Source organism: Peromyscus eremicus, unplaced genomic scaffold, assembly GCF_949786415.1.
Source record: "Peromyscus eremicus unplaced genomic scaffold, PerEre_H2_v1 PerEre#2#unplaced_2310, whole genome shotgun sequence".
Lineage (NCBI taxonomy): Eukaryota > Metazoa > Chordata > Mammalia > Rodentia > Cricetidae > Peromyscus > Peromyscus eremicus.
The window spans coordinates 55,542-66,604 of NW_026736545.1; the positions used below are offsets into that span (position 1 = coordinate 55,542).

Genomic DNA, 11,063 nt, shown 5'->3' on the forward strand with positions numbered 1-11,063 from the left:
CAAACTGGAAACAAACATATTATATACACTCAATGTGTTAAAGATCTTGCATATCCCAGTACTCTTCAAATGAATGAAAAAACACATACTGGTGAGAAACCCTACGAATATAATCAATGTGGTAAAGCCTTTGAATTTCAAAGCCATCTTCAAGAACATAAAACAAAGCATACTGGAGAGAAACCCTGCAAAGGTAATCAGTGTGGTAAAGCCTTATCATGTCAACTTAGTGTTCAAATGCATAAAAGAAAACATACTGGAGACAAACCCTATGAATGTAATCTGTGTGGTAAGGCCTTCACATAATTCATTAGTCTTCAAAGGCATACAAGAACACATTCTGGAGAAAAACCCTGTGAGTGTAAAGAATGTGGTAAAGCCTTTTCATGTCAAAATAGTCTTTGAATGCGTAAAAGAACACATACTGGAGAGAAACCCTATGAATATAATCAATGTGCTAAAACCTTTGCTCAATTAAGTCATCTTCAAAGGCATAAAAGAACACATACTTGAGAGAAACCCTATGAATGTATTCAGTGTGATAAAGCCTGTGCAAGTCATAACAATCTTAATAGACATAAAATTACACATACCAGAGAGAAACCATATGTTTGCAATCAGTGTGGTAAAGCCTTTCTATGTCATAGTACTCTTCAAAACCATAAAAGAAAACATACTGGAGAGAAAACCTATGAATGTAATCAGTGTGGTAAAGCCTTTGCACATAGTAGTACTCTTCAAAGGCATAAAAGAACACATACTAGAGACAAACCCTATTGATGGAATTAGTGTAGTAAAGCCTTTGCATGTCATAACAATCTTCAAATACATAAAAGAACACCTATTGGAGAGAAACCATATGAATGTAATCAGTGTGGCAGAGCCTCTGCACAACTCAATTATCTTCAGTATGAAACTTCAATATGCAACTATATGAAAAAGTTATGGTGGCCATCTACTTATAAAATGTTTGGTAAGATCTTTAGGCAACACACATATAATCTGTTACAGAAGAGTATGTCTTCAAAAGAAAAGTATTTGTCAGTGTCAAAAAATGGTGAAGCATTATGGTGTCTGCTTTTATATTGTTTACAGCAACACATTCATGGAAAAAAACATTTATGAATTTATTAAACCTTTTGTATAGGGTAAATGAGGCAGCCATATAAACAAACACTGACCCTGAACATAGGGCCAGTCAAAGACACACCCTTTGTCTCTGAAATCAAAGTGAAAAACATCCTGACAGTGAAACCAGAGTCAAAGAAACACACTTTGTTCCTGAATCCAGAACCAATTATAGAAACACCCTGATCCTGAAATCAGAATCAAAATTTTACAAGGGGGCAGTAAAACAAACACACTTTGGACCTGAAACCAGAGCCAAAGAAACATACTCTAAATTTGACCAACTAAACACAAATTCAAAGATTCCCTGAGACTGAAATCAACCAGTTCTTGAGCATGAAATCCACCCAATACTTGAGCTTTTTCAAGGCCTGTGCCTTTTCATTTGGCAACTGGCTTTTTTCTCCCTGGGAGATTCTGCAACTCTCCTAGATTCCTTCCTACCAAATAAATATCTTGAATGCATTTTAGGTGAAGACTTTCACTGGAGTAGATGAGAATCTGACTATAGGATTGGATTAGAGAAGCAGCAAACCCTTTTGTTGATAAACTCCCTTAAAAGATCAGAGCAGAAGTAACAACTTTTCTCCAGAGACTGCTACATTTCTGCAGCATTTCACCGCTTTCTTGAGTGAAGCATACAAGTAAGAATTTGAGCTCTCGCTGAGAAGAAATGGACATCTTTGTTAGAAACTCTAATAGAGCAGAAGAGAAAATGAATTGACAGCTCTGCTGAGAAACCCCCTCAGGGAAGTGAGGGACAGCAGCAATGGACGTCTCTCTTAGGAAACTCTCTTAGCAGTGTGGAGCAGAGTCCAACTGTAAGGGCTCTCTTTTGGAGAGGAGCAGGATTAATACCTTTGGCAGGAAGACTGTTTCTCACTGAAGCACAGCATCAGGTGTAGCCTGACTTCTCAATATTCAGGTTACCTTTTCCCTCACAGCAGTAGGCATCCAGGATATCTTCCCTTCATAGCTCTAGGTAAAAGCTGACTTCTGACAGTTGGGTATCTTTTCCTCCAGAATTATAAAAGTTTGCACTATTTTCATTTATTTATTTATTTTTTATTTGTCGTGACAAGTTTTCTCTGTAATTTTGGAAGTTGCACTACTGATTTAAATAGTAATGTAACCATACTAGATTTTGTACTTCTCTTAAATTGCATGAAATATCTAATTCAGGAATAAAAAATTATGTATTTGTATTATTTCCATTTCTGTTGTGATATAATGTCCAGATCAACTTATAAATGAGTATAATTTGGTCATTGGATCCAGAGGGAAACAGTATCAACATGAAAGTGGCATTGCAATAAGTGTGAGACATGGCAGCTAAAGCAGGAGACTATGAACTCACATATTTAAACTGCAGCCTGAAGCAAAGAATGGAACCTGGAAATGGTGTGTGGACGTAATTTTTTAAAGCCTACCCCCTGTCATGTATATACTCCAACAGGGCAGCATTTCCTAAAAGTTCTCAAATGATACCACCAACTTAGAAGGATGGATTTCCCTGTCTTCACATCTACATGCTAGCTTTCTGTTACTTGAACCAATACATGATGAGGAAAAATTCTGAAAGCAGTTAGATGCCTCAACACCTGTTACAGTAATTAATGCTTAAAAGAGGAAACACCTTCACGTATAATTGTTTCTTTAAACAGTTGTTGTACCTGTAATTATGTGATGTCTCTGTGTTTGTGTGGGTATGTGATCATGCAATCTGGTTCCTGAACATGTTAGACCATTGGATCTTGGAGATGAATGACAGGAAGTTGTCAAAAATTAGACCTTAATCCTGGGAATGAACATTTCGTAACTGCCCAGTCATATCTCTAGTGATGTAATTTTTTAAAATTCTATTTATATCATTTTGAAGTGTGGAAATAAGGACAAACTCATACAAGAGAAAAACACTATTCATGTAAACAATTTGATAAAGAATTTAGACCTCACAGTTGTCTTCGGCTTCAAGAAAAAGAAATCCTGTTTCATTTGTTTTTCATCACACACTTGAAGGAAGTAAATTACTTACCATGTTCACTCAGGGTTAATGGTGGAGATCACTGCATTGTGATTTCTATCTTGAAACTTTTGAGGTAGATACTAAAGTGTGCTATATGTGTGACAAATACATTTAGTGATGTTTATTTTGTTGCCTTTGTATTTCTCCTATGCCTTTTGTTCATTTTCTATTGTACTTTCTTAGTGATAGGTATTTTTCTGCTGTAATGTATAGAATGGTATACCCATAATCTAAGTGGTCCACTGTTTACTTAAATATTAGGCAGTGTGTGATCATACTTTTTAAGTAAGGTTATTCTTTAAAATGGTGGTGGGTTTTTGTTGCTGCCTTTGTTTTTCATATTTTCACAAATTCCCTTGAGACATGTGCTTATAATTCTATTTGGATTGGATGTTAGTCATAATCAGGGATACATTTGAACTCATGATCCTCATGTAGCCACCTCCTGAGCACAAGTCTAAAGGTAGATGATGTACTCCCATCATGTATACTTTTTTCAACCAAATTTAAAAATTTTAACATTATAATGCTTAATGGAAGAGAATATAAGAAACATGAAATACCTAATGTGTATATTCAAAGCAGTAGTTTCATTTATCTGATAAAGTTGTAATAGAGTAGGATAATCAGCAATCCACCATGCACCTCATACCATAGCTTTCTATGTTATATATGTATATTTATATAATTTGATGTTGCGTTCTTGTCCCATCCACATGAGTTTACCATTTGGATTTCATCTTCAAGTACTTCCTTCTAAGAGAATTATCCAGAGATGCCAGGTAATGTAATATCACTAAGATTTCTCCTGTAAGAAAAATTTATGAGGTATGTGATATGATTATGGGTTGTAGGCTCATGGCAGTTATGTGAAGACAAGAAGATAGCTTTGTGGTTCTCTTAATAGGGTGGTCATCGTCTGGTTACCAGCTTTGCACACAAAGACTACCAATGAGCCATCTCACAGGTGCTCAAATAAGATTTTTAAAAATACTACAACATTAAATTAATGTCTTATTTTCAGATTGTAAAGATAATTTCATAGTAGGATACAAGAACAAAGGACAAATTGAATAATAAATTTTCTTTGCATATTAAAATATTTATGCAACCACATATTTTTCAAAATTGATTATGAGGGCTAAGCATTTGTTTATAACATTGTCTCAGAACCACAATTGAATGCCAAAGAATTGCCTCATTCTCTAAAATTGTTTCTGTTAAGCCTGAGGACCTGAGTTCCATCTCTGGGTGATCCATACTACTCCTACAATTTTTTTTATTTCTACACTTGGGCATTGACATATGCACACTCCTACATCAGCACATGTATAAATTATTTTTAGACCTGTGTAAGTGCCATTGAGGTCATTTGCAACTAACTGACTCCATAAGGTTCACCACTAGATCTCACATAGAGGAAGTAGATAAAAGACAAATGTAAGTTGTCCTCTCAGTGCTATATACACTTCCTGGCACTGGTGTAGACACACAAATGCAGTTCAATCTTTTCAAGTGGATGAAAATTCCAGCAAAGAAAATAACCCAATTATTGAGAATATATAAAATGATTTCCCCAGTTAAATTATAGAATTTCAAGAAATAATTCTGTTCTTTAAAACATGGATTCTTTTTAAATATTGTATTATCCTTTCATTTTCTGATTCCATTGTAGGTCACTTAGAAACCCATATTTCTGAACTTAGAGGTGCACGAATGTAATTCCATCCCTTGGCAGAATATGCTGGGCCAATCTCTGAGAGTATGAGACCACTTTGGTCCCCATAGTGAATTCCACGCAGCCTATTTGGATACATCCTGTCTCAAAAAAATTCCCAACGAAAAAGCATATCTCAAATTATGGAATTTTTTACAATATAATCTGGCTGGACTGTGACTGGTTTAACAAAAGCTTTTGTTATCTTCACTTACATCACAACAGATGTGTTAACAATGAAAATAAAAAACAATATGGAGAGTCCATTCACAGAGATATAGAAATTCATTGAATCCTTTGACAACCATCTAGAGGGGACTTCCTTCACCTTCAAGTCACAGCAGACAGAAAGAGCAGTAGGACATCTTCATCATCAAAATTATATTGACATATTTGGGACCTGAAGAGTTGGCTCAGTAGTACTGGTCCTCTTGGTTACCCAAGTTTGATTCCCAGCACCTACATCAGATTTGTCACATCTACCTGTATTTCCATGTCCTTGAGTGCATTCACCTTGCCTGTTAGGGAACCAGATATACAAATGGTAAAAAGACAGATATGTATGTGATTCCATATAGTAAAAACGGCTTTATTCATGTGTCTGTTATCTTAGAAAAGAATGGAATTTAAATTTTTGTTTTGTTTTGTTTTTTCGAGACAGGGTTTCTCTGTGTAGCTTTGTGCCTTTCCTGGAACTCACTTGGTAGCCCATGCTGGCCTCGAACTCACAGAGATCTGCCTGGCTCTGCCTCCCGAGTGCTGGGATTAAAGGCGTGCACCACCACCGCCCGGCAGAATTTAATTTAAGTGCATAAGTTTTGCAAATCGTTATACCATGTTCATGCTAGGTAACAATGGTGACCAGAGATGTCTGATCCCCTGTGACTGGAGGCACTGTCAGTTGTGAGCTGTCTTGTGAGTGCAGGGAATGAGAGTCAGGTCCTGTATATAAAAAGGTAGTGTTCTCAGTGCTGAGACTTATATTCAAGCCTATGAACATGTCATTAATAGTAGTAAGGTATGGATGGCTGATTTAAGTTCATCCTTACCTCAGTCCAGGTTACCCAGAAGAAATATAGATTGATAGAACCCAAAACTACTTTAGAGTTAGTGCTCCAAGAATTTGTTTTTACTCTTCCCCAAATGAGAAATTATTGGTTGAGGAGCAGAGTATACAGTCATTTTGATTTTTGAAACATGTACCCAACCTCTAAGAGTCATACATTGTGTTTATGTATCCAAAAGACCCATGTGTTGTTTCTCTTTGAACTTATTCCAGTGATGGTCCATCCTAAACTTGGCAAGTTTTCGCTAAGACCTCACATAACAAGCAAATGCTTGCAATAATCAATTCCATTGACTCACAGTTTTATGCCACATACAGTTCATCTTCAAAATTTCCATTTTTTACACACATTATCACAAATGTTAGGAAAATGGACTGCATAACCAGAGACAGTTCTGACAAGGCAAGGCCCAAGGAGTTGTTTTTTAGGAAACATTTCTACTAGAAATATGAGACCAGATATAACTAAGAATATTCTGGATAAAAATGGATGACCAAGAGACTTCAAATTACCATTTAGAATGCTTTGTGTTGTAGGATATAAATCTATCCCCCTGTACTGAATGTTATGGTGACCCCTGAGACACTTACACCCTCTCCTCATTCAGGATCCTGATATTTTCTGGTTGTATTAAAAAAACAAAAACTCTCAAGTGATTTAACCTCTTAAAAAATCATTTACACTTAAAATATAGAATGAAATAGGATTTTTACCCACCATTTAAAAATGTTTATAGAGCTACTAAAAAACTCACATTTTCAAATAGTTGGTTAAAATATTCCTCTGGATTGTACAAGAAGCGAGGCAGGGTTAATGACAGACATGATGGATGGTTAGTCAGACATGGCTTTTCTCTTTTACTTGAGAGACTGGACTCTGTTTTTCAGTGTCTCCACTTTCCACTGGCAGATCTGTAGTTGTTGGTCAGCCACTTTAGCCTGTTCCCTTTATTTTCCTCTTCCCTTTTGTTTGCACTCTTCTGTGTGATCCTTTCTCCTTTCCCATGGCCTTTTCCAATGTTGCATCCACCTTGGCAGAGGCACACTTGGAAAACAGTGTTTTGGCTTCTGTAATTACTTCCTGCTGACATTGGCACATTATTATTAGGGCCTCGGAAGACTAAAATGTTAGTCAAAGGTAAGGAGGCAATTTAGAAACCTCTGGTTCATTGACCAGCTGAAGAAACAGCATTTGCATCAGTTGGATTAGTTTATATCAGCTGTCATGAAGTTCAGGGCTCATAGTCACATGGAGCAGATATCATTAACAATTGATGCTTGGATGTGTCTGTCAGCAAAGTGCAAACCTGTGGAGATAGATATAAACTAGGAACAGATATTAAAATTTATAACCTTATGTGGAACTTTTAGACCCATATAATGCAAGCCTTTATGTCATCAGACCTTTATATTTCTCAGACCCTTGTCAGGACCTGTCAAACAATACCTGAATAGGGGAGTGTGGATTAAGAAAAGACAGATAGGAAAAACAGAGACATACAAGAAAGACAGAGACATAGGATAGATTTGGGAGGACTATCACTGAATACTGTTGTATCCAGTTTACTCTACCTATTGCTTATATACAGCTGAGCAATAGACAAGGGAGCATCAGCAAAGCATACTACATTGTTACAGACTTCTTTATCTTAGGTTCTTTGGGTTCAAGGAGCAGTAAAGCCACTTCCCTGCAACACAGATCTTAAAAGGTCTTATTAACAAAAAACCTAGAGCCAGATATTGGGGTAAAAGCTGAAAGATTAGAGTGGTAGATAGCAAGCTACTACATCTTAGCTCTATGAAATCCCTTATATAAAACTCACATCTAATACCATATGAGTCTGTCAGGCCCTTTAGCACAAGAAAATGAGGAGATTGATCAACCATTGATAGAAAATGTGTGGGAGGTCTCAGAATTTCATAAAAAAATCATGTCAATAGTGAGGTTTTAAAAAAGGATTTTTCCATAACCTGGAAACAAGTTAAGGAAATTATATGGAAATGTCCTACTTGTTCATTTTACAATCAGACTCCACTACCTGCAGGATGTAACCCGAAGGACACTCAGAAGAATGAAATCTGTCAGATAGATGTGTTTCATTTTGTAGAATTTGGAAAATTGAAACATGTGCACCACACAATTGATACCTACTCAGGATTTCCATGGGCAACTGCTCTGAGTTTCAAAAAGGCTGATTCTGTAACCAAGAAATTGCTAGAAGTTTTGGCCATCATGTGTATACCTGTATGTTAAACCTGACAATGATCTAGCATATGTCTGTGATAAAATGAAACAGTTTTTTGCTTATTACAGTATAAAACATATTACAGGTATACCATACAATCCTACAGGAGAAGTCACAGAAATAACAAATTGTACTCTAAAAGGTATGCTAAATAAACAAAAAGAGCAGCAAAACCCCCCTGAAATAGATTACATAACACTTTATTAATTTTGTATTTTTTCAATGCTAATAAGAAATGAACAATAGCTGTGGAGAGACATTGGATAATAGAAAAAAAAACCTACAGAGTTAAATCAACCTGTATATTTTAAGGACGTACTAACCTCAGAATGGAAACCAGGATATATGTTATATTGGGGATGAGGTTTTGCTTTTGTTTCTACAAGAGAAGATAAGCTATAAATACCTTCAAAATTGATAAAGGGCAGGATGTTGGTAGCCCATGCCTTTAATCCCAGCACTTGGGAGGAAGAGCCAGGTGGCTCTTTGTGAGTTCGAGGCCAGCCTGGTCTACAGAGCGAGATCCAGTAAAGGCACAAAGCTACACAGAGAAACCCTGTTTCGAACAAAACCAAAAAAAAATTATGGGGTTGGGGATCTAGCTCAGGGGTAGAGTGCTTGCCTAGCATGAGGTAGGCCCTGGGTTCAATCCTCAGCTCCACAAAAAAATGATAAATATTTGATTTGAACAAGACAGACTTCTTAATTAGAAGAGGTGATAGTTCCTCAACCAGCATGAACATCCAATTTAAAATAACTTGGCCTAATGGTATTACATCACACATAAATTTCATGTTTTCCTAAATGTTTGTTTCTGCTCTTCTCTACAAACAATTATCACAAATGATGTTTATGTAGTCCCAGTTCATTTAAAAATTAAAGCTGGCTTTGGAGTTGGAGAATGAGTCTCTCCTTTAAAGCCAAACATGTTAAAAAGAAAATGCATAATTTCTGTATCATGTCAGAAGAGTCTACTGATATGGGACAGAAGAAAACTAAAATTAAGGGATGATTCTATTGCCACTGCTCTCATAATACTTTAATTCTATTTTGATTATTTAAACTTTCCTTAAAGTATAAATTTTATATCAATATATATATATATATATATATATATATATATATATATATATATATGTATGTATGTATATTTGTAGCTCAACATAAATCCAGTTACTCTGAAACTGATACAAGAGAAAGTAGGAAGTAGTCTTGAACACATTGGCATAGGAGATCACTTCCTAAATATAACACCAGTTTCATAGTCACTGAGAGAAGCAATCAATCAATGGGACCTCAAACAGGAGAAGCTTTCATAGAGCAAAGGACACAGTAAACAAGACAAAGCGTCAGCTTACAGAATGGAAAAGGATCTTCACCAACCCCACATCTGACAGAGGGCTGATATCCAGAATATATAAAGAACTCAAGAAATTAGACATCAAAATGCTCAACAGTTCAATTAAGAAATGGGCTATAGAGCTAAACAGAGAATTCTCAACAGAGGAAGCTCAAATGGTTGAAAGACATTTAAGGAATTGCTCAACCTCCCTAATCATCAGGGAAGTGCAAATCAAAAGGACTGTGAGATACCACCTTACACCCATCAGAATGGCTAAGATCAAAAACACTGAAGACAGCTTATGCTGGAGAGGATGTGGAGCTAGGGGAACACTCCTACATTGTTGGTGGGAATGCAAGCTTGTACTTTTCCATTTTGGAAATGAATATGTCACTTTCTTAGAAAATTGGGAATCAATCTCCCCCAAGATACAGCTATACCACTCTTGGGCATATACCCAAGGAATGCTCAATCATACCACAAGGGCACATGCTCAGCTATGTTCGTAGCAGTATTATTTGTAATAGCCAGAACCTGGACACAAAGTAGATGCCCTTCAAATGAAGAATGGATAAATAAAATGTGGTACATATACATAGTGGAGTACTATGCAGCAGAGAAAAACAATGACATCATGAGGTTTGCAGGCAAATGGATAGATCCAGAAGAAATCATCCTGAGTGAGGGAACCCAGACTCAGAAAGACAAACATGGTATGTACTCACTTATAGAAAGATAATAGATGTAAAACAAAGGATGACAAGACTGCTACTAACAACTCCAGGGAGGCTACCTAGAAAACAGGACCCTAAGAAAGACACAGGGATTGTCCAACAACAGAGAAATGGATGAGGTCTACATGAGCAAACTGGACTTGAGTGCAGGTAATGAAGGGCAAGTGTTGGGGGAAAGAGAGTTTAGGGGAATGGGAGGTCCCAGCAGGATCAGAAAGAGAGAGGGAGAACAAGGAAAAAGAGAATATGATAAATTATGACCCCATGGGAATAGGAAGAAGCAAAGTGGTAGAGAGATCCCCAGAAATCCACAGTTACCTCCACAAAAGACTACTGGCAATGGTCGAGAGAGAGCCTGAACTGACCTGCTTTGGTGATTGGATGGCTAAACACCCTAACTGTCATGCTAGAACTCTCCTCCAATGACTGAAGGAAGCAGATGCAGAGATCCATGGCCAGGCCCCAGGTGGAGCTCCTGGGAGTCCAATCGATGAGAGAGAAGTGGGATTGTATGAGCGAGAGATATTGAGACCATGATTGGAAAAAGCACAGGGACAAATAGCCAAACTAGTGGAAACACATGAACTATGAACCAATAGCTGAGGAGACCTCAACTGGATCAGGCCCTCTGGATAAGTGAGGCAGTTGATTAGCTTGAACAATCTAGGAGGCTCCCAGGCAGTGTCCCAGAAACTTTCCTTAGTGCATGAGCTGGCTTTTTTGGATCCTGGGGCCTATGCTGGGACACTTTGCTCAGCCTGGGTAAAGGGAGGAGGGGACTGGACCTGCCTCAACTGAAACTAC

General features: G+C 37.1%; 1 long non-coding RNA gene across 1 annotated transcript; it reads left to right on the forward strand.

The window, feature by feature from the left end:
- LOC131902105 (uncharacterized) lies at window positions 1-2,342 on the forward strand. Its single transcript, XR_009377007.1, has 2 exons — window positions 1-193; window positions 1,600-2,342. It is a non-coding gene; the product is annotated as an uncharacterized LOC131902105 (long non-coding RNA).
- Window positions 2,343-11,063: the final 8,721 nt, after the last annotated feature.